Raw genomic sequence first — 21,882 nt, forward strand, 5'->3', positions numbered from 1 at the left:
CCCTTTTTTTGCACTTACCAGATCACTCATGGCAATAGCTATTACTGGAAGGTAAGAAAAGAAGAGATCTCAGCATGCTAATGATCTGGCTCTGTATCTCTGTCTATAGGTACAGATATTTGTCTGATCTCCTTCTAAAAGCTGGTGATGGTGATGATCATCCAGTGCATGCAGACTCTGTATTCCAGTGCTAAACTGGTTTAGGATTAGAAGTGTTTCTTTGTGTTTTATCTGGCAGTGAAAGTGGCATATCTACTTATCCTATTTGCTGAAGAGAAGGAGAACTGTTAGCTCTCTCTTTTCTGAGTCTTTTCTGGCCTGAAGTGGTGCATGTGCCAGATCTCAGGCTTCTCTTCAATAGCCCAACCCACCTAATTTCCTTTAGTGTGTTCCCACAAATCATGATTTTTGGTTCTCTGGGTGCCTGAGTGCTCTCCTCTGCACTCCTCTCATTTGCACCAAGCTATTGCAGCTTCCCAAATAGGACATGGTGCTGGGGCCCTGCCAGTGCTAAGTAGAGCAGAAGGCTTTCTTCTCATCTGGAGGGATATAGTCCTCCAACTGGAAATTTGAATTTGCTTTGTAGTATCATGATGGGGACTCTTGTTCTGCCTGTACTTAATGATCTTAAGATCCTTTTCTACGGCTTGTTGTTCTTGCTCCCATGCAGTTGACACTTGTCTGCATAGGTTACTCTGCAGCTCTGTGGTTTGTCTGAGGTGTTTTGATTTCTCCTTGTCTGCTCCAACATGACAACTCTCCGTTTGTGTAATGAACCTGCTTTCCATTCTCCTGCCCAATTACCAGTAAGAATACTCAACAGAACTGGACCTCTGACAGCTGTTTGCTGCTCATCTTGCTTTAATCTTCTTTAGAAATAGATATCTGTATCTACGTCTATATCTATGTATATATAACATCTCAGTAACAGACATTAAATCACGTGGTCTGCAATGCCTCCATTCTAACTTTTATGAAAAAGCCCATTAGTATCCTTTTCAACGCTTTAGTTCAAGAATTTTGAATTTTCAGAGCTAACTACTCACCAGTTCTGAGCTGGTTTTGGTCAGGCTTTTGGGTTTTTGTGTTGTGTTTTTGTTTGTGTTTGTTTGTGAGTGTTTTTTGTTGTTGTTTGCTTGGTTTGGTTTTTCTTTTTTTCCTTTTTTTTGTTTTAATCCTAGTTTTCCAGATTTGTGTGGTTTTAAAAAAATAAATCTCTCAAAGGACATGCTCCTTAATTTGCTCCTAGTTTGAAATATTAGGCTTTTGTCATTGGTATTAGACAGATGGTTCTACTGAATCTTCTTAGTGAATATTGATATAAAGAAGACAATAAGAGCTTTGGCTTTCTCCATCTCATTTGTCAATAGCCTTCCCTCCTGCTGAATAGATGGCCAGTGTCCATACTGGTCTGCTTTCTTCTTCCAGGACAAACTTCTTCAGGTCTGTTGTTACACCTGTACCTCTATTAGTGACTTGCCCTTTCTGGTTTCTACCACACATAATTATTTATACATGTCCCTAACAACTTCTCCTGGTTACCCCTTCCTGCATATTTGCTCTTTGTGTTTGACCTTGGTGACCTCTGCTCCTGCATGCTGCCTGTGTAATGGGGAATTTGATACTGCTCCCACTTCTTCGGAAGACTAATAGTTCTTCATAACTTCTTTATTCCCTTGCAATTGTTTCTCTAGCTCTTGCGCCTGACTTTTTAAACTCTTTGATCTTGGGGGCCGATTATTTTTAATTTTTTTTTTTCCTTTTCTACTCCTGTTTCTTTTTCTTTTCCAAAAATTAGTATTTGATTATTTTTTCACTCAGTCTTGCCCTGGTTTTCTTCTACTCCTCTGCAAGAATACGAATTAGAATACTGTTTTTGCCATCTATGACAAAATGCTCACACATATTCCAAGTACTCTTTGGATATTTCATGTTTTACTGTATTTTTTCTGACAAATGTTCTTTTCAGATGTCTCATATCACATTTATCACGTGTGACAGTGCACCAAAGAAAGTATCAGGGATACAAGAGGGAACATTTGTTGTATTTGGCAGCCGTGATATACAGTTGAAATGCGAGTAAATTTCTTATGAACAATGTTGTAAATTCAGGCAAATTCAGCTGGAAGTATCAAGATTCTCTAAGCAAGTATTGCAGAATAAGACTGGACAGAGCAATAAAAATTCCAAAATGAGACAGAGCCTGAGCTGAGGAGAAATAGGGTGAAATGCACTGCTGTTCATGGTCAGTACCTTCCAGGATAAAGTTTCTGACCCCCTGAAATACAGGGCATAGAAAAAAGGAAACCAGGCAGTGATGTTGTACAAGTACACTGAGCAGTTATGGGGAAGTTCTGAACAAAGGGCATGGATTTTTCTGGTGTCACATGCCTGCTATTAAATCCTAGTGTATCAGATAGCTAAAATTAGAAAAGAAAGTAGTTTTGCAATGCTTCTTTAATAGGTCATGCATTTGTTTCATATGTTGACTGACATGGCAGACTAGTTAGTGGTGTGTGACAGCTACTGGTTTCTGGTCTTACAGGTAACTGTGCTAAGACATCACCACAGGTTTCAGTTAATGTAACCTCTCCACTTCACATGGCTTGCTTTTAAGGTTTTAAACTCCATGAAACCTAGTCACAGAGAGGAATTATTAATTTTATTAACCATAAATATGATGAAAAAAAGGTATAAATTGGAAGACTAGGAAATAATAGTCTTCAAAAATTTGTATTAAAATTTGTAAAAATTTTTAGATTCATCAAAATATTCCATTTGATCTCAGTCAAATCTAATCTGAAAGTATTGAGCAATAATCAAAACCACAAGATTTTGTGAAGCAGTTACTGTGAAGTGCAAAGTTTGATAAAGTTATTCACATATCCATTGCCCAAGCTGGCAGAGTATTTCTGACTTTTAACTTTAAATAAATTATGTGTGAACAATTTCAAGGTGCTTAAAGAGGGAGGGACATTCTAAGGAGGAAGGTCTGATCTCTCATATTCAAGATACAGTCTACAAACTTTCCACTATTCTATTTATCCTAGCTCACTTGGGCAAGAAGATATACATGCTTAGAAAACTTTTATATTTCCATAACAGCCTGACTCACTTCTAGTGAGTGTCTCCAGCCACATTCCCAGTTGCAACGGTACCTTCCCGAGCTAGCACACTGTCCTGGTACCGAGCAAACTGCTGCCTGCTCTGAGCGGGACAGATGGACTCCGATCGTGTTTGCCTGGCGCCCCGACGGCTCGTGTGCGAAGGAGGCAGGACAAAGCGGAGGGACTCCATGTGGGGGAGCAGAGCTTACAGCAGGCCAAAAACCCACGAGGAAAGGCAAACCAGGCGGCCGGGCAGGGCGGGTCAGCACCCCGAGCAGCAGGCACGGAAAACACAGAGTAAGCAACGACACATCCGGCAGGGGGCGCTGCCGGGCGGGGAGAGGGGCTACAGCCAATGGGGGAGGCGGTAGGCGGGGAGCAGTCACGAGGACCAATCAGCTGCCGAGAAAGCCGGAGCGGGCCCTGCGGCGCTGTGCGCGAGCGGCCGGGCGTGGCGAAGGGCGGGGCGCGGCTGAAAGCGGAGCCGCGGGTTTGGGTGCTCTTCCCGGCCTTGTGAATGCTCAAGGCTTTTGGGGCTGGCCCTGGGCTTGGTCATGGCTCACTGCAACACCCAGTTTAGCAGCCTGTATTTGTATTTATTTAATTCCTTTCACTTTGATATAGCAGCGGGATACGTTTGTTTTTAAAGGTGATTTGACCTTGAATACTTAAGTTTTAGAAGTTGGTTTCTTATCAAGTAAAGTATAAAAAAATAGCTATCTGACATTGTTTTTAAATTCACTTACATAAACTACATGTAAAGCACTGGAAAAGTGTTTCTTGTTATCTCCTCACTTGCATTTAAATATTTATGAACAGGCCTCTGGTCAAATGGAATGTGACAGCAATGTCAGTAGCAGTTTTCCATAGCCAGTGCAGAAATAAAATATTTTTAAGGGAAGTACATATGAAGGAAAAAGTAGTTAATTTACAAGGGATTTTCAGAAATACCTCATAGGAATCAGTAACACAATGTTCACATGTAGCTGCAAAGAAAACTCTTCTTATTGCAGCTGAGGCCATCACAATCTTGAATGATTTTTGCCCACATTTTCTGTTCTCATAGGCTAAGAACTGGAAGTTCAATTAAAGATAGGGACCTGAGAAAAAACGTCGTTCAGTGTTGCTTTTATTTTATTATGTTGTTTTGCAATATTTGGTATTTTCCTGGAAACGTCCCAGGTCCTGGAAACAACACTAAAAGGATTACAAAAAAGAACTTTAAGACCTTGATCATGCTATGTGATGCAAAAAGAAAAAAAAAAAAGAAAACAAGAAAAAGCCTCAATCATCATAAAATCCAGAAGACAAATAATAGGAGACCTTTCTTCTTAATTTCCTTATTTTCCTTTTTTTTTTTTAAGGGAAAATGAAATTATGTTAATAAGTTTTTAGAATGCTTTGATGAGGCATCTCTTGTGATTGAAAGGAAATTTCAGTAAGAAAAAGTCCCGATTTCAAGTTACTGGCTTTTTTTCTTCAAGTCTGTTGAGGCCCTGAAATAACATTGTGTTCTACAATCCTAATTTCTAATGAAATCATGTGGTCATAGAGTAACTTGGGCTTCCAGAGGTCTCTAATCTATCTGTCAAAGCAAGACCATCTTCAAAGTGAGCTGAAGTTTTTTCAGTGCCTTATCCAGCTGAATATTGAATATTGTCAAGGATGGAGATTGCTTTCTGGACAACCTGCTCATGCGCAGCCATCTTCTCTGTAAAAGGTGTTTCAGTTTTCTTTGTTGCAAGATGGGATTGCCCTTTTCCTTTGTGTGCACCTGAGAGAAGAATCAGTCTCATTCATCAATGTAACCACCCATTTGGCTGGAAGGCAACAGTGAGGCTCCTCCCTGGGGGAAGGATGCTCAGCTCCCTTGGCCTGTCCTGGCCTGGCATGTCATCACTGCAGTGGAATTCACTTGGCTCACTGTAGTTTCTCTTTGTTTCTCGTGCACTGGGTGCCTGAAATAGGCAGTGCTCTGCAGAGGCTGCAAAGCTGAGGTGATGGGAATATCATGTCTACATATTTACCAGATGTGGGCTCATTAGTACAGTCTGCATGCAGGATCAGGTTTTTTAAGGCTTAAGAATTTCTATTTGTACTTGAAACCAATGTCGTTTGCAGAGTTATGTTTACTCCACAGGTTCTGAGCAAAATCTAACACTCTTCATTTGATTTGCCAAAGTAGGTTAAGCTTTATAGCTTCCTTTCTATCCTTATTTGCTTCCCTTGGAGGAATATTCAGGTAGTTTGAATCTACATGAGCTGAAACAAATGCTGGTTTTAGTACAGATGCATTCATAGAGACAATATCTAAAAATCAACCCACACTGAAACTGCAGGTTTCACTGTCCACCTTAAACATGAGTCAATCACCCATGAAAACTAAAAGATACTCAAAGTTTTTTATTGAATTGCTACCTCTCAGCCACCACAGATAATTGTGGCAACGTGTTACTGTTTGTTTAGCCTAAAGTAGGTTCAGTGATAAAAACTATAGAGTATGGATGGGAAAACTGGGCATGTATTCCAGAAAAGGAATATAAAATGTCTGGACAAGTTAAGATCACATGCCCCTCTAGATGATCTCTGAATGATGCAAGACTTTTACACTAGAATTATGGAAATAAAACTTATTGAAATAAGCATAATAATTTAGATTAAATTATTAATATTATACTATTAGCCATCCATTGAGTTCAATCAAAATTTATTCTTCCTATATTTACTTTTTAACCTGCACATTCTGTTTAGGTCTTCATTTCTTGGTGGCATTTACTATCAAAAGAGCCAAAATGGTGTCAGAAAGATATTTTTGTGTATTTCTGACTTAGCCGAAGCAGGAAACACTGAAAATAGTGCAAGAGGTTCAAGTATCTCATGTAATTTCCAGTTTGGCTGACCAAAGAGCTGGGTTGATCATACAGTCTGAATCACTAAACAGAGTGTGATTATCACTCATTGTTAGTAGCAAGTTGCACTCTTGTTAAACAATCATTGACTCATTTAGTTGACACAATTAGAGATTTTAAATAGTTCTTGTTGTGGCAGTTGCACCTCCATGGTTATGAAATTGTTTGTGACTTGCTCTGCTTGACTGCTTGTTTTTCATTGCTTGAGATGGGTGATTTTTTACTGGACGCAATCCGGTACTGTTTACTCCTTTTATGTGAATGACTGATATTTTGAAATTTCTGAATGGGGATCTGATCTGCAATATGTGTTATCAGATGGACAGTAGGCTGTTCTGAAGCTGATGAAAGTTCTTGAATGCATTAACGTATTAATTGTGACCCCATAAATCACAGATAAATAAGGTCTGTTATTAGAGACCTTCCAGTTCTCATATTCCAGACAGTCTTTGGAGACACCACCAGCACCAGAACTTATCTCTGCTTATCTGAATTGCAAAGCCCATTCTGCACCTCAGTGGAAATAATTTGTGCTTCCATTTTATCTATCCTGGAGAAATGGAGTGGAGCACTTTACTCTGCAGGAGTGAGCCAGCACCAGATGAGAAGCTCTGTGCTCCTGTCTGGATGGCATGCTTTGATGTTTGCCAGATGCTTGGTCAGGTTATGGTAACCTGGTCAGGTTACGGTAAAAGCAAGTAAAAGCATTTTATTTACAAAATCCAAACACAGCCAAAGTGGTTACAGAAGAAACAAGGATTACTAGAAATAAAAGTAAACCATGCATGTATTTTCTTTTCCAGGGCTTTCCTTGAAGTCTGGTTGCTGCTAGCAAGCTGTTTAATCAGTCTCCAAATCTCTGGCACACATGGCAGTCTTTAAATCTTATATAGAATATTGTAGTTGCACGGGCAAAGGGGCATTTTCTATCCAGTGTCTTCTTGGGTTAATCAAGGATTCATTCAAACTCATATCCTTTGCTCTTCCAACCCTTTTCCTTTTGAAGCGAAAACATAAACCTTTTCTTACTTGGAAGAAAGATTAGACATACTTATGCCAGGATTCTTAACCACCCTTGTGCTTAATTAAACAACTAATAAGTTATCCACCTCTATAATCCATCAACTTTTCATTGTGGCCAGTGGATATTAATAAACTTTTCACAGCATTTCACACATAGTTCTTCATGAAGAACATGCAACTTAACAACAATGCTTGCATGCAAACACCAAAATATATTTCATGCCTGTGGCTCATTGCAGGCCCTTATTTGTGGTATGAGCAGATTAGATCTGCCAATAATCAATAATATTAGGAAGATAATTCCAGGTGTCTGACCCTCTAGGATCTTTTCTGGGCGTACTTACATGCTGGCATGAGTACACCATGGTTTTCAAATCTGTCTCTGTTACAAACTGGGTAGTTCCTTCTTGTGGTTGAGACCTCTTGGAGGAAAAAACTGCCACCCATGGTACTACAAGCAGTTCAGCAACCTGATAGAGCATCCCACAGGTGCTCAGAAAGGAAGGCCTTGCACAAGGAAGCTGGTGTTTAGTGAACTTATGGCCATGGTATCTGGAGGCAGGCAATAATTGATAAACTTGGAGTGTGCACCAGACTACCATCACATGTGGCAGCGTTAGGGGTATGCTCAGTATCACAGTTCATTCAGCACTGTTGACTCTAAAGTTCAAGCACAAGAAGTCTAGTAGATTTTTGCTCTATGTTCTCGCAAACTCATGATGAAAGGAATACAAATAATAAAGTATGTATCTGTTGTCATTTATGGATATGGGCTTTTTTGGTTGTGGAAAGGACCGGCTAATGACAGCCAAGTTATTGTGTTTTTTAGTGTCTTCGTTAATCATTTGCACTTCAGCTGTCCTTGTGAAGTTGTATGCACTTTGTTTTTGCAGACTACATACAGAAGGGACCTTAAGCAAACTGGTGCCTTTCATAAAGAGCCTCTGCTAGCCTTTAAAATGCAGTGATTCATCTGATGGATCATTTAAATTGACTTCAATAAACAGAGATTTCCAGTAAAACATGAAAATGTAAATGGGAAAGCTCAATCAGCACCCTAGAATTTTCCAAAATGGAAGAACATAATTTTATGTGTTTTCACCTGTAGCATAGCATCTCCTGGAAATATCAGGAGCTATAACAGTAGAAAAAGTTACAGATCATATCTTTATTCTAACTTTCTCACATATAAGAATTATATCATTATAATTTAGAATCAAAATATGACTGAGCAGTGAATTTGCCTGGATGGTTGGCCACTGTCTTTCCTATAGGGGGGTGAAAGAGTTATTTTAAAATTCTCGTTGGTTTTTTGTTTGGTTTTTTCTGTTTGCTTGGTTGGTTGGTTGGTTTTTTGTTTGTTTGTTTTGTTTCTAAAACTTATGTAACTATTCACAGCTAAACATGGAGAGTGTGAAGAGTATAAATTCTGAACATCAAGAGGACCATTAAATTGTGATTTATTTTTGCTATCATATATTAAAACTTCAGCTCACTGCAAACTTGCAGTTTGAGCTTTGCTGTTGCTGAAATGGCAGGATAGAGACTTGCACTCATCACCAGTGTCCTCCTCACTGTGCTGGACCCAGAAACAGGACTCATCTCCTGAGCAAGAACATCTCTTTATTCCACCTCATCATGATAATCCAGTCAAAGAAGTCAGCCTGTGCTCTGCCAATCTGTCATCCATTACCACATATAATGAATATACCTGATTTTGGTGACATGTATTTTGCTGATTCTGCTGTCCTTCAGTTCATCCATCTCTGGCATTAAACCTTTGGACAACTTCTAATCTACTTACTCAAGGATCTAAGAACTCAGAGGAATTGACTATGAAACTTTCTGCCTCAGCTCTCTGACAAAGCACAGCAGCTCATTTTTCAGTTGCATTACACTGGCATGTAAATACACAGAGGGTGACCAGGGAAACTGGGACCTTGCTGCCTCTGCAGATTCCAGAGTGGCTGTTTGCAGAGGTCCCATATGGTGCTCTCTGGCTGATATTTGTTGCCAGTGATGTCTGAGCACAAAATGTAAATGGAAGCTAGCCTATATTACTGAGACTGGAAGGCGTATTTTATATAAATTCAGTCAAAATGTCCTCAGAAATATTCTGTTAGTTCTTGCAGTTCTTTGTGCAGCACTGGTTGCCTTTATCTGGGTTTGGTATTATTCTGACTGTGTCAGATGATGAAAAAATGAACAGGCTGCACATGCAGCACCTCCACTGCTGCACTTTTTGTGTGCTTCGAAATGGGCAGCATGCCCAAGAATACTGCAGCACATCCATGCAGTCAGTGGCCAAGCCTCTCGCCACATACTACTGCATTAGATTTGAGGTACATTCTCCGGTACTTTGCTTTGTTCTCTGTGGTCAAGCTCATTTTCATCTACTAGGTTTAGTCTTAGGTAGCAGTGGAAAAAACAAAGAAAGAAGCTTTTTTTTTCCCTGGCCATATCAAATGAATATAGAGGGCCAAATTATCAGCAAGGAAAAGACCAGCAAAGACAATTAAGCTAAGAGTTTGATCTAATACACCTAATAGAAACTTGATCCTGGGAAGCGGATAATGGTGATCCTGCTTAATGGGAGGAAATTAATAATTTGAATCATATTTTGTACCAAAATAATGTGGTTCAATAAAGAAAAAAAGCTTATGTTATTAAATCAACTGAATTATTTGTAAAGAGGTTAACTGAAATAGTGTATTACCGTTCAGTTTCAATTGATCAGATTTCAGGGTTAGGCGGGCTGTGTTTCTGTATGGTCTTTCACACAGCCCAGCCTGCGGTTTTTGATAAGGACAGTTAGGTCTGCCTAGCTGAGTTTTAGCTACTGGTATCTCTTCTCCCTCACCTGTGGAAAGTGGTTCTGCACTTTAGCGCGAACTAAGACATACATGTGTCTATGTCCCTAGACATACAGACAAGTCCGCTTTTTCCAGCATAGGTCAGAGGTGGGATTGATCCCTCAGCTTCAGTGTGACAGCAGCAGGGCTGTACTGCCCCTGTGCCACAGCATTTTGCAGCCTCATGGATTCATCCCACACTGTCTATACCTCTGCAGCTGCTGCAGTGACCATCCCCAGCACCAGTCCAACCAGCAGAGAAACTTGTCCTGTTTTCTCCAAAGTAGGAACAAGATACAGAGGTGTGAGGTGACAGCTCTGTCTCTTCATGTCCTCAGTCTGAGAGTCTCTGACTGTCTGATCACAGTTTCTTTCCCCTGTTTTGTGAAATATGTACAGTAGTGACTGTACAAGACAGACAAGGTCTGATCTTGCTTTCTTCTGCTTTTCAGTTCTGAGCAAGATGCAAGTTGAAAGGTTAAGCATGTGGAGTATTTTAAGAGTTTCAGAAAGGTTGAGCTGCATGTGACATCCAGCCCTTCCGGTAAATATTTCATAAACCAGTAAGATGAAAATCATGCAGAGGCTTCAAAGTTTTTAAAAATTAAAATATTTGGACTGCACATTCTATGGGAAATTAAAAATTGGGATATTGTTATGATTCAGCTTAATGGTTTTAAACACCTATGGACCTATTTTGGATGCTGGGTGACTTCACATTGAAAATCTATGATCTTTCTAGATTTTTTAGACAGTATTTTGCTAATAAGAAAATTTGTGATCACACCAGAAACTGTAGTTATGGTAGTTCTTCATAGAAAAGATATTCAAATTTACTATTTCCTTTAGTAAAATAATGACTAAATCCAAGGATCTTTTTCAGTTTTGAAAAAAACCCAGTTTTCAGAAATGCCAAGAAACTACTCAGAATATTAGACACTTTTTTCTTATGTATAAAAACACAGTTTGGGAGGCAGGATCTGCTTCAAAGTGGACTTCAAAGGGACTTTGAAATTGTCCTTTTGTTTGCCATTTTATGAACACTGAAGAACATCCTCTTTGATGCTTTTCTTTGGAAATACTAGGATTGTTTTTTCCTACCTGACACTAGTTGATTATGTCTACCTAGTTAGTAAAGTTAGATCAGTGTTATATACTGAAGTGAATCAATGAACCATTTTGACACTCAGTTTCATTGTTCTTCATTACCCTGGAAGAACCTCTAAGGAGTTTTTAGGAATTTTACAGGGACCCATTATGCCTTAGTTGAAGTGGCAAAAATGTCACATATTGTATTGGAGCAGTTAAACAGTCAAAACCAAAGCATTGTGGATAGTCCAACAAAAAGTCAGGTTTCCTGTCAAATTGCTCAATTGTATTCTCTTTAGTCCATCATGACATCATCATTCAACAGTTCCCCTGTCATCACACAATCTTGGAAGAAAGACAGAACCTGAATTTATATTGCAAAAAAACAAGCCAAGTAAAAGGAAGACTTGCGTTTGTTTGGGAAAAAGAAAAAACAAAAACAAACCAAACATGTTTCAGAACAGCTTTATCTGTTACAAAGACACAAAAGGCTGCTTAGGTCCAATTCTTGCTTTTTTCTACCACTGGAGAATTCCAAATGGCATGTGGTTTTTCCCATACGAAGTGCCCTGACTGTGGAATGAAAGCTGTATATCATGCATGGGCAGAGGCACAGTGAAGTCAGTGAGCTCTGTGTGGGTGTGCAATAGATCACAGCCCAAAGAACCATATTTCAGGGCCTGCTCAGGGACTGTGTTGCAACGAGGTCTGGGGATGAGGGTGTGCTGGATGCTTCCTGCCTTTGATCACTGCAGATCTGCAGTGGCTGCCAAGCCTGAACAAAGAGGCAGAGCTGATGCAGACCAAAGTCTCAGAGGCCAGCTGCAGAGACCAGAATTATGAGAATTTGGGGAATTCTCAGTATTTTTTTCTTTAGGCATAGGAACTGGGCAAATAAAACTAGCAACTGCTGTGACAACAGAAGGTGGCCAAAGGAAAGAAGATGCAAATCAAAAAAACCTGGCTACCGAAGCTGAGCTAGTTTTCTGGCTGAAATTGTGAAAGTATAAAAACTAAGGAATGTGTCCCACAGAAGAAAACACTTGAAAACTATGATCGTAGGCTGGAGATCATGGTGAGTTTTGAATGGAGATTTGAAAACATGGTAAGGCCAAAAGGGAAAATTCCACAGAGACACAGTGGAATTGTAACAGCTCTTGATCTAAAGCACCTAAGAGCACCCCATGAAGGGTGCTGTTATATTTTAGCAAAACAAAAAAATCTGGCCCACTGCCCCTGTAATGACTTTTATAAAATATACTATCACTTTTTGTATTCACAGTTTTCAGTCAAAATGTCTAGATGGCCAATTTAAATACTCGCCTCTTGTGCCAGTATTGTCCTGTAATAAAAGTAGCCCTTTTCGCTCCTAATTTACCCTTCATTAGAAATGTTTGGACAGCAAACATAGTCATTATATTCATTCAGCTTTCATTTTCCTAGATTAGTCAAGACTTTCTTTTTCTAGTGTCTTCAGCTGAGAGTTGAATACCTCTGACCACCTTAACAGTCAGCCCCCCAGTTTGCTCTTTTTGAAACTTTATTGAACATGGCTTCCTGGAGTACAAATAAGCAAATTGTCATCAGTATCTTGCTCAATTAAAAAAAAAATCTTTCTAGATAAATCCTGGCAAATATCTTTTTGTTATAAATGCATTATTTTGATATTTTACTGATGTCCTATGCTCAACTCATATCAGTGTTTTTTCTCCTCTCAAGATATTCCTAGCCAATCACAAGCCTCTCTTCTTTGGTCATGTATTATATTCCCAGGTCTTATGGCATGTCTTGGAAATAATTAATTTCCACCCATCTGTTACTCTGGTAAAGTATGTAGTTTGTTCTTGTACATGTTCTCACCTTTTGAGTTGAGTTTTTGATGCAAATATTTAACAGGGTCTCTGTGGTAGCCTGTTAACCCACTGATTCTGTCATGCCATGTTCTCCCTGTTCCCTGCCCTAGCCTTGACCACTCCCTTGGTTTCTCCCTATTGGCTCCTGTACCCCAACCCCGCCCAGGGACCACCCCTGGGCCCCTGACAAAATCACTGCACACCCAGACCGCAAGGTCTCTCTCTTTGCCTCTGAGGGCACTGGGACAAGATGTGAATAAAGCCATCTTACCACCCTCATGGGAGACCCTTCTCTACCTTCTTCATTACCACTGCGTTGTAACACTGCTGGCTGCCGGAGCCACATCGTGGGGCTGTCTGAAATGGACTCTGGGATGCGACCAGTCACACTGCCCTAGGTAACCCCCGCTGTGCTCTCAGGGAGCTGCAGCCTGCTAGGCAGAGTGAAGTGGTCATGCGGCTGAGCAGAAAAAACTCCACTAGCATTCAGACAAGTATCTTCTCTTTGAAATGTACCAGCTGTCATTTTCACTTTAACATTTCCAGTCCGGTATGTTTGCTAAAAAGTACAGCCTCTAGCTCTTTTCTCCTGTCTTCCACACTCTTCCCTTCTGCTGCCAAATCAGCTTCCTATCTAGCAGCACTCGTCTTGCTTTGGTTCCTTTACCACAAATCCTTGTTCTCCTGCCCTTCTTCTAACCAGAAGCTCAATCCACCCCCACAGTTACTTCTCATATGGCTTCATGGTAGTTGACTGTGTTGGGTGGAAATCCTCTCCTGCCCTACTTTTGATGATCCCTGTGTTATGGAGTTCCTGCTTTCTGCATCAACCAGCTCTCTTATCCGCACCTGAAAAACCTGAAATTTGTTCTTGAACAACTTTCAGCACATCCATCACCCACTTCTCTCATCATGTTGACTGTTTCAAAGATGGCAAATTATGATATTGCCCATCAGATGAGCTGCCTATCCACCAACAGATGTCTTATCCTTCCCTCATCAGCAGACTGTTTTTCATCAATTCTGTTCCTTTAGTCCACTTCCATACCCAGTGATCTGTTTCTGTCCCTTTTTTTGCATTTCAGGCAAGTTCTTTTCCATTTGCTGAAAAGTTAAACTCACTTGTTGCTGATCTGAAAGAGTACTGGTCTCTTCTGATCTGTTTTTATGTTCATGCTCCTTCTTCCCAAACTTATATCCTGTTTTGTTATGGCCCTTTAGGCAGAAATCCTATCAGGTAGCTCATTATAATTATCACCTTTTTAAATTAAAAACTCTGGACCAAAACAAGTTTTTGTGAAACTCTGCAGTGCTGTTAGCACTTGAGCAAAAGCAATCTAAAGAGACAGAGGTCAAGCTCTCAGAATCAGGGTGAATATCTTCATTATTACTTCTTCAAGTGAGAAAAATATGAATCCAAGTATTGTCTCCAGACCACTGAGACAGCAGGCTCAGTCATAACATCCCAGTGGCAAAATCAGAAACCTATGAAGTTGTAAATACAAGCTTCTAAAGAGCATGTGACTCAGAGCTGATGCAAAGATTTCTAATATCCTGGGTGAATAGGCAGTGTGGTTTCAGCAACATTCCTTCTAGATCCACTTCAAGTTTAAGGCTCCAAACTAGAAATGCCACTAGGAGAGAAAGAATAAAGCTTTGTGGAGTAAATGCACCTTTCAAGGAGGACTGACTTTTTAATGCAATATGGTAAACTATTCCAGTACCTCGAATAATGTTGCCCTATTCTTCTTTCTTTGATGTGCTGTCATGCTTCTTGTCGCTCTGGAGAGTACGACATCCAGCATGTATTTAGTCTAATTAAAACAAGTCATCATTACTTGAGGAATATCTACTTAAGGAACATCTATTTAGGAAGAGAAATTATTGTGGTTTATACCTTTATTAATATTTCATCTCAGTCTAGAAATCTTGATGTTGGAGCTGTAAAAAGCACCTAGATAAGGCAGTGACTCAGCTGGCAAAGTTTCCAAAAGACCCAGGCTGTGATATCCCCAGACAAGAACAGTCATTCTAAAATAAATATTAAAAAACAATTTAAAAAGCCACTGGATAATATTCACTCTTATTTAGGTAAAATTTCTGACCAATTTGAGAGATTAAACTTCTGATTTTGAATGTGATCAAGGCAGCTCATGCCTTTTAAAAGGAGTTACATACCTCGTTCAGAGGAACTTAAACTTCACTCAAAAATAAAAAAGGGAACCTAACGTATGGTTAGATACCTTATGGTTAACTTACCTCAATCCCATGTTAGGCAAAATCAAACTGAAGCAATTTTTATTTGAGCTGTGGTATGCATCCTGAAATTATGCTATCTTTTGCCCTTCAGGAGTAAACTTCCGTAAAAAAGATCTATTTGAAAGGCAAAAGCATGAATTCTTTCTCTGGCTCTGAAATTTGTTTGAAGAGACCACTTTTTGGCAGAAAGTGCATTTCTGTGAAAAAACAAAATATATGGCATTTAAGTAGGTCAGCATTTTTTGGACAATGGAAGTGCACAGGGGACACCTTTATGTCTTTCCTTATCACCATCAGGAGTGACATGTTTGGACATAATGCTTGGAAATGACAGTAGGTGCTGGGGCATACACTGGCTGCCACAGACATAGGCAGCCACCCCTGCTCCTATCACCAGAATGTGGAAACAGAGGCAAAAGAAAAAACCCTAATCATCAAGAAGTTATAAAAAGAGTAAATAAAAGCAAACACTCAAAACAAAAGATGGCCTCTGCTATAAGTTCCAAAGGTCATGGTTGTTAGCACAATGGAGGAAAGAAATCCCTTCTAGGATAGAAGATAATAGAGGTAATTTGCTTTATTAATCTTTGGCCCTCATTGCAAATTGGTTCTAGATACATCTGTTCATTGAATGAAGAAAAAAAGTGTATTTTGAGTGGTTTAGAAGCTGTTATTAGGCTTCACTCTAACATATCAAGGCACTGCTAATTTCTTATGGTTGACAGGACTACAGAGTTCTGCTATTCAAAAAATAAATGTCCTGGACCTCTCTTTGTTGCTTTTTTTCTAAGGATGAGAGTTGAAGTTTTTTCTTTTATAAAACCCAAATATTACACCAATACATAATTATTTTATTCATGCTAAATGATCATTTTAAACTCTGTTGAGTACTTAGAAGTGCTGGAGGCATTATTTCTAGTTTGTGTGAAGGAAGCACATTGTCTTTTGCCTTGTTACGATGCAGACCCAGACAGAGGGTGGTGGCTGTAGGGTTGCAGCTAGTGATGGGTAATTCATACAGTGCACATAAAGCCCCACTCTCACTTGAGTAACAGATCTCAGACACACTGGCATGAACTTGGGGATCTGTCCAAAGATTTTGGAGAAACAAAGCAGAACAAGTAAGAGAAGTCTGGGGTAGTGTAATAAACCTTCATGTAAACACAACTCTCCTTCAGCTGCATCTGAGCACAGTCAGAGTCAGTTCAGGTATTTCTGCCTGTGTCCATGTCCTGTCATATGGGTGACTCAAGCTACCTCTGGAACAAAGCTTCAGGATAGAAGCGTCACCTAACCAGGCTGACGAAAATGCTGGGTTATTGGCAGCTGAGGTGTCTCAGATGCTGTCAGTGCTGGGAAACAACCCCTGCTTCTCTTCCTCGGTCAGGACAGGATGACTGGAGGCCTCAGCCTGAAGTGACTGATGGACATGCTGTTCCCTTCTTTTTAATTAAAGATGTTTTAAGAGACCATGGTAATGGAATTTATACTTACGCAATCACTAGATTTAATTTATACAAAGAGCTTCTCTCTCGGGAAAAATGTGGCAAATAAAATAGCAACAATAGGAAGGCTTTTGACTGCAAGATGTGAAAGGTCTGGATTAGAGGTTTCAAATGAGAAATAACTGGGAGCTTTTCTTTCTGGTTTTGAGAAATATCCTCAGGAATTGTACAGGCTGGTGTGAAGACTTGGAAACAGAGTTCACTGGCAAATGACAAGAGTCTCAAGATCTCTCCAGGTCTGCCTAGGGAAAACTTCTTGCAGGTTCTTGTATTCAAAGCAGAAGGCAGCCAAAAGGAAGGGAAGGAGCACAGTGCTAGAAACTGCACTCTGATTATGGAGATTTTCCCAAAGGGACCTCATTCAGTGAGCCATGTCTGAACCAGGGAAGAGAGGAGACAGATTGCTTCATACTTCATCTGTCAGAAGCCAGCCAGTGTCCTAGGGATAAGACCAGGAAAGCTTCAAGCAGCCAACAGTAGTTCTCCAGGGCTTAGCCAGATAAGCCAAGCTAGCAGGAACTGGCCCTGCTCCAATAATTAGGTGTTAGAGAGAATAGTAGCGACATTATGTACATGGTTTCCTAGTCCTCTCCTATCCCAGATTTTTGAGGTCCAGCTCAGACCTGGTGTGACCTCAAACAGAGTCCATCCTGGCCAGGTCTCAGCTCTGTCCACTGCATAAAATCAGCCCAGCTTTCAAATGCCTTCATAGTCAATAAGTGTAAGAGCAGCAACTTAGGGTGTCATGGCAATTCACTTTTTCTAAGGTAGGAAGGAAGGAAGAGAGGAGGAAGGGAAGGAACACAACTCAGAGAGATACCTTTGCTTGGGCACCAGAGGATGTGAGCCAGAAGGTACCCTGTGTGCCAGTGCTGAAATGCCACCTTCTGAAACCTAGTGCACAGCAAATGGCATCAGCACAGGAAACTCCAGCAAACTGGTCTCTGATGCTTCCTTTGAATTTTCATTTGCTGTGGTGGACAGCATCACAGAGAAAAATAGAATCAGCTAAAGCTATTTTCTTGGCTTCCTTCCAGCTATGCTAACCTTAATGCTGAGTCACATATTAATGTTTCTTTAACCAGAATGGCACCAAAGTAGCCATTTGTTCCTTGCTGTCACAGCAGAGTGCTTCCAGAGGCTAGATTTAAACCTTTTATTCCCAGGAAAATTATCTGAGGGTGGTTTCAGTGGCAGTGTGGAAGCAGAGAGCTGATACTGCTCTCCATAAAACAGACACCAGAGTCAGTCCCATGTTAAACCTCAATGCTTAGAAGATATTATCAGCTTGACACAGTTTGGTGTTATTTTCTTGCTGTGCAGATTGACTTTAGCAGTTTGACATTTAAGTTGTATTTTGTAGCATTTATCGATATCCAAGCACATTTGCTTTTACCCATTGTCATAGGTTAGCAAGCATAGTCCCGGAAGGGATGTCCTTGCTAAGGGGTGCTTACAGTTTCCTCTGGGAACTGATAGAACCTATCAGCTGGCCAGTTTGAATATGGACAATTCTCTAAGCCACTTAAAGTTGTGATCACCTCTGTAATCCACATTTAAGAATAGGCAAACTCTCAAGCTCTCTCTCGTTTCCGGCGCTGGGACAGGTGGCTGCAGGGCCCGTGTGGGGGCCAGCGGGCCCGGCCAGGCCCTGCTTGGGCCAGGCCGGGCCGGGCCACGGCCATCCTGGAGCCATGGACCTGTTCCAGCCGTGGAACCCCCCCCCCCCACTGCCTTGCCGTGGGCAGCCGGAGCGGCTCGGCTCTCCTCCCTCTCCACTGCGATAAGAAAAATTCAACATTCCAGCTGTAAAGCTGCAAGGCCGAGGTGAGAGTAACCCTTTTATTGCTGTGAAGAGCTGAAAACCTGAGGGAAGAGAGAGAGGAGATGCTTAAAGCTGAAATTCTGTTGTGAAGCTATGATATATCAGAGTATCCTGTTGTAATTTCATGAAGATATGGGGGGTGGAGTGTTCAACTCGTGAGCAGAAGCACCTGCGCTGAGATAGGCAGATGCTGACGCAGCTGTAATTTCATGAGAAGTTTGGACAGGGAGAGATGAACCAGATGAGGACTTTTGCTCCAAACGGGAAAGGAGAAAACCTCAGTCCCTAGAGATGAACCAGATGAGGACTTTTGCTCCAAATGGGAAAGGAGAAAACCTCAGTTCCTAGAGATGCTCCCAGAGATAGTCCTAAAGATGAAGATGATGAAGACCCTTTGCTCCCAGGGAAGGAGAAGGGCCTCTGTTTTTGTTTCTGAATGGCTCAACCTTAAAATTGTACCCCAAAAAACTTCAAGAGTGGACCCTCGAAAGCAGTTGCGGGAAAAGCTGCAAGTCGGGGGAAAGGACTCACACGCAGGCAGAGAGACTCCTCTTCCTAAATGGACTGAACAATATTTGGAAGTGGGTGGCTGTCTCGTTGTGATAATGTTTTCATAGCATGAGCAAGAAGAGACTTCTCTCTCTAAATGGACTAAACAAGGTTATTATGGAAGTGGTAAACAGACTGAACATCTTAAGGGCTGTCTTTTCACATTGTCAGTGGGAGAAGGGAGGAAGGTGGGGGGAGGAGGAGAGTTCTGAAGGTGGTATAATTTTTTTTTCTTCTTTTAGGTCTGTTAATAAACTTCTTTATATTCTTTCAAGTTTGGTGCCTGTTTTGCATTTCTCCTAATTCTTATCTCACAGCAGATAAACAGTAATGAGTATTTTGGACCAAACCACTACACTAAATTGGTGTTTCTGCCCGGTTACAAACCGAACCCGCGACACCCATCCAGCTATTTTCCCACTGAAAACACTGCCTTTGAGCCTGCTATATTTACCAAAATCCAAGATAACACTGCATCTAGCACAGGCTTACAAATTATCTAGGCTGATTAAAAAAAAAAAAAAAACAAACTTAAATCTGTGTCTACTACAAACGAAAGCACACAACAACATCAACAAGTGTAGAAAAATAAAGAAATCCCAGAGGGAATTACTGCAGCAAATAGTACTGATTTCTCCTGTGGAGAGCTCTTTACTCTGAAACCTAACATGGTATGTTCTCAGAAAGGTGCTCTTCCACAGTAATGTAAGCTATCCTGTGTCTATGATATCTACATATCTACACAAATACCTTTGCAGCAAAATTGAAACCGTGGTATTTTTTGGAAATGGAATTTACATTTATGCAAAAATACTTTTATCTGTACATGAAAAAGCAAGAAAGGAAAAGCATCATGGTAAGAAGACAGAAAAAAGTGGATTTACATTGTTCAACTTAATCACAAAAGAAGCTAAAGAGTTAGTACAGATCTCATGTAACATCTCTTTGAGTCGTGAGGTTCCTAATGACTTTGGTGAGCATAGCAAACACCTCAAACAGAATGGATTTTAGAAAACTCCCAGGTGACACCAGAGAAGTACCTTCTACACTTCCTTTCAGCAAAGTGGAAGCATTTAATCTCTACTGGCACAGAGAGACAGAGTGCACTACACTGCAAGTATGAATACCACTCCTTGAACACCTGCATTTCCTTCAGACACGTAGGTGCTTTTTCCGTGAGAGATGCTGGACATCTTGCAGGCTGGGGTAGGATAGCTTGATGGCCTGGTGAGCATTTCAGCTCTCCACAAAGTCCCCCACTGGTGCCAGCACAGGAGGACATAGTAGCCAAATGGCAGGTGTCCCAGACCGATGATTTTTTTTGCAGATTTGAAATGAAGCTGCAAATGCATAGTCACAATATTTTTCAGTTGCAAAGAGGTATTTGGAGATTAAGGATCAACAGCTTCCTGTATCCCACATTTATAATGCATAAAAATGTTGCTCCTGTATCACCAGCAGTGTGCAGAATGGGCTTGTTTTTGTAACTCATCTGAAATGATTGCTTTAGTATTCAAGGAATAGTTATCCTTAAAACGCACAGATCAGCCAATATTAGGTTAAGATCCACATTATATTATTCTTAGAGCATGAGGCACCATATTTGTGTAGCTTAATATGAGCTGCTTTTAGATACTGAATACTTCTTGCTCTCTGTCTCCTCTTTTTCTTTCAAAACAGATTTCTTATTGAGAAAGGGGGGACAAAGTGTGCAGGGCCTGACTGGCATGTGCAATGAAACTGTGTTCATTGCTGTAGAAGGAAGGAGATGGGCAAAAACCAAACAAACAAAAAGACAAAGCAACATGAAAGAGAAGCAAGAAACAGAAAAACAAAGGGGTACCACATTCCCTTATCTTTGCAACAAGCAGTTCATAAACTGTATGCACTTCACACAAACAAGGAGGGACCCAAAATAGAGATGCAGTAAACAGGAGAAACAACATCCCACTCACAGTACTCTTGGGGACAGCTGCCATAGGAGCAGTTTCCAGTGACTTCAGGGGCATTTGTTTGTGCACAGCTGATGTCTCAGAAGGAGAAATGTGGCAGGGAGAAAGTGTCAGTCATAACTTCTCCAATTATGCAGCAAAAATAGCTATCTAAAAATATGCCAGGATCCCTAAAAATTCCCCCCTCACTCCCCTCATTCTTGTAATATCCAGCAATATCACTCACAGCCTGTTGGGCTGCCCCTGAGGCAGGAGCCCTCAGAAACAGGCCTGCCTCCAAAACAGCTGCTTTTGGTATGCATTGCAACTCTTTTAAAGGAAAATGCTCTAATTCAGCTACCACAGGAAAGGAATAATGTGAGACATCTCCACATGACCTTATGAACCAGTTTTGTTGGGATGCTGGGACTGGTACCAGCTCTTCATCCCCTCCATTGTTTCTGGCCACAAGCAAAGGCCGCATCATTAAAAGTGCTGCTCCTTAAATTTCTTCTCACTTAGGTTCCCTTTTTGAAAGCCTAGCTTGTCAGCTTTGCTCGCTTACCAAAAATAAATGCAACTGAAGCAAAAGTCATTGCTAATGCCCCTCCTGCACTGCCTACCCATGCCTTGTCTGACTTATGTTACTTGCAGGGGGATAAAAGCCCCACACTGTGGCTGGTAGTTTTCTCTCCAGCGGACTCAAGGGGAAAAACAACATTGGCTTAAGAATGAGATCAGTTATTCTATTCCTTGGTCTAATACAAAAAAAAAAATGTAAAAGGTAAATAATTTTATAAAATTGTTCATATTTGCTTTAAATAATGATAAACAATTTTTTCTGCTTTTCTTTTTCTCTTCTTTGTCTCTTTTTATTTTTCTCTTATTTTTCTTTTCTTCTTTTCTCTTTTCTTTTCTTTTCTTTTCTTTTCCTTTCTTTTCTTTTCTTTTCTTTTCTTTTCTTTTCTTTTCTTTTCTTT

General features: G+C 40.5%; 1 long non-coding RNA gene across 1 annotated transcript in view; it reads left to right on the plus strand.

The window, feature by feature from the left end:
* The first annotated feature begins 6,415 nt into the window (after positions 1–6,415).
* The window catches only part of LOC121665050, a 17,763-nt gene continuing 2,296 nt past the window's right edge, over positions 6,416–21,882 (plus strand). The window contains exons 1-2 of the long non-coding RNA XR_006016209.1: positions 6,416–6,425; positions 8,703–8,705. This is a non-coding gene — a long non-coding RNA (uncharacterized LOC121665050). The remainder of the gene's footprint in view (positions 6,426–8,702; positions 8,706–21,882) is intronic.

This window comes from Corvus kubaryi, unplaced genomic scaffold (genome assembly GCF_017639235.1).
Source record: "Corvus kubaryi isolate FWS band 111438036 unplaced genomic scaffold, C.kubaryi_AGA036_p1.0 37308, whole genome shotgun sequence".
Classification (NCBI taxonomy): Eukaryota; Metazoa; Chordata; class Aves; order Passeriformes; family Corvidae; genus Corvus; species Corvus kubaryi.